Here is a 2,019-nt window from a genome sequence, read left to right as displayed (position 1 = left end):
TTTCCCTTTGGATATGTTAAATTGAGGTCTTTATTCAGGATATAATTTCCAACAGTTTTTCTCCTCGTGGCCTGGTTTAGAACAGTGTTTACAGATCACTTTCTCACTCTCCTGTTTGACAGATGCATTCTTTTTGCTCTTTCCCTTGGAGGTTTTCTCTTTTTTTTTCCCCTTGGGGGGCTTGTTTCTACCCTCTTCAAATGTGTTTTTTCCCCTTGCCTCTAAATGGGTAGCTTGGACACAAACCTCGTCCAGGCTAGTAGGGCTAAACATCAAGATGGTGTGTCTAAGGTAGCTATGCAAGCCACCAATGTATTTCAGCAAGGTTTCCTGGGTCTGCAAATCTACCCCTAACAAGAGAGCTCTTCTCCTGAATTCTTGGGTGTAGTCTTGGACACTCTGACCCTTAAGTTGTCTGAAATTTTGCCAATTCATAATGGCCTTCTGCATGTGAGCAAGAGGATAAAACTGTTTTTTAATGGCTAACAGAAATTCAAGCCATGTTAAGGTAACCTTACCAAATTTCTTGATCTCCTCTTTAGTCTTGGCCTCCCACCATACCAATGCTGCTCCATCCATTCTCAAAGAAGCCAACTGAATCTTTGTGGCATCATCATGCATATTTTGGATCCTCAAGTAAACTTCCAACTGCCTAATCCAGTTTTCAAGCTTTTTTGCATTCACTTCACCATTAAACATAGGTAATTCGAATTTTACATCAAGCTTCAAAAAAGGACTTTTTCCAGAGGATCTATGCTTATGAACAGAAGAAGACGAGGATGAAGAGGAAGAAGGTGAATATGGGGGTGGCGGATCACCATTTCCTCCATGTCCTTTCTTGGAATGGTCATCATCCTTCTTACCTCCTGAAGAGCCCTCTCCTTCATGTGGATGTTTGGACCCTTCTCCAGCCAATTTCTCATTTCTTTCTTGGTACAATATCCTCACCATTTCAGTGAGGTCCAAGAAAGCCTTTCTGAAGACTCTTTCTTCTTCTCTTGGATCTGTCTCTGTAGGAATTTCTCCTTCATGTTCAGACATCCTTGAATCTTCTACTGAGACTCTTGAGGGTGAAATTGAGGGTGGAGGTGATGGCTCTCTGGCCTTCCTTGACTGAGGATTCTCTCGTTCTCTAGTCAACTGTCCTTCCCCTCTTTTAAGTTTCAACCTGGTAAGCATCAATACTTTGCAAGACAGTTAGAAGATCTTTGCACAAAAAAACTAAGCTCTGATACCAACTTGATCTGAATTTGAAACTACTTGAAATTTGTTTGCAAGGTATTCAATTCAGAATTAAACATGTTTAAAAGATTTCCATGTCTTGCAGAAAGAAAACACATGAAATTTTCAGCTGTTTATGACCCATTTAAGCATAGCAGAGTTATTTCCTTTTACTGTTTAACACATTAAAACGAATTGGTTCTGCAAAATAAATCAACCACAAATGCAAAAGAAGTTGATAAAGCAGTTCACCCCCTCCAGGGCTACGTCTGCTGGGTCCAAAGCTCCCAACCGGGCTTGTCCTTGTTTTTATTAAATGCTCAAATTGAAGATACAGCTGAATAGAAGCATCTACAGGAGAAATATATGGTAAAAATGGATTCATAACACTTGAATCCTTCAGGATTGACTATTGGATCACCTCAAATGGATACCTGCAACCCTATCCAGTCTTCACAAAACTGGGCCCTAGTGGCTCCTAGAACTTTCACGGCTCCAAAACCTCTGCAAATGACCTCATATGGTTGTAAGACCTTCACCAATGGCTTCAGAAGGTCGAAAATACCCACAATCAAAAACAAATTCGTCAAAAACCAACTTTCCTAGCCAAAGTTATGGCCATTTAAAGTTTCTCCTGTTTGCCCCTAGAAAAACTCCAGCTAACTTTAGTTAACTCCAGTTAGCTCCGCCAATTATGGCGGGTCCGCCAAATTTGGCGCTCCTGCCAAAATTCCACCAACTTAACTGCAGTTACATTTAATGTTTGGTGGTTGGCTTGGATTTCGTGCCCGGCAGAAT

This window comes from Pinus tabuliformis, chromosome 1_2, assembly GCF_031772625.1.
Source record: "Pinus tabuliformis cultivar Carrire ecotype Pingquan chromosome 1_2, CPIR1, whole genome shotgun sequence".
Lineage (NCBI taxonomy): Eukaryota > Viridiplantae > Streptophyta > Pinopsida > Pinales > Pinaceae > Pinus > Pinus tabuliformis.
This window is presented reverse-complemented; position numbering follows the sequence as displayed.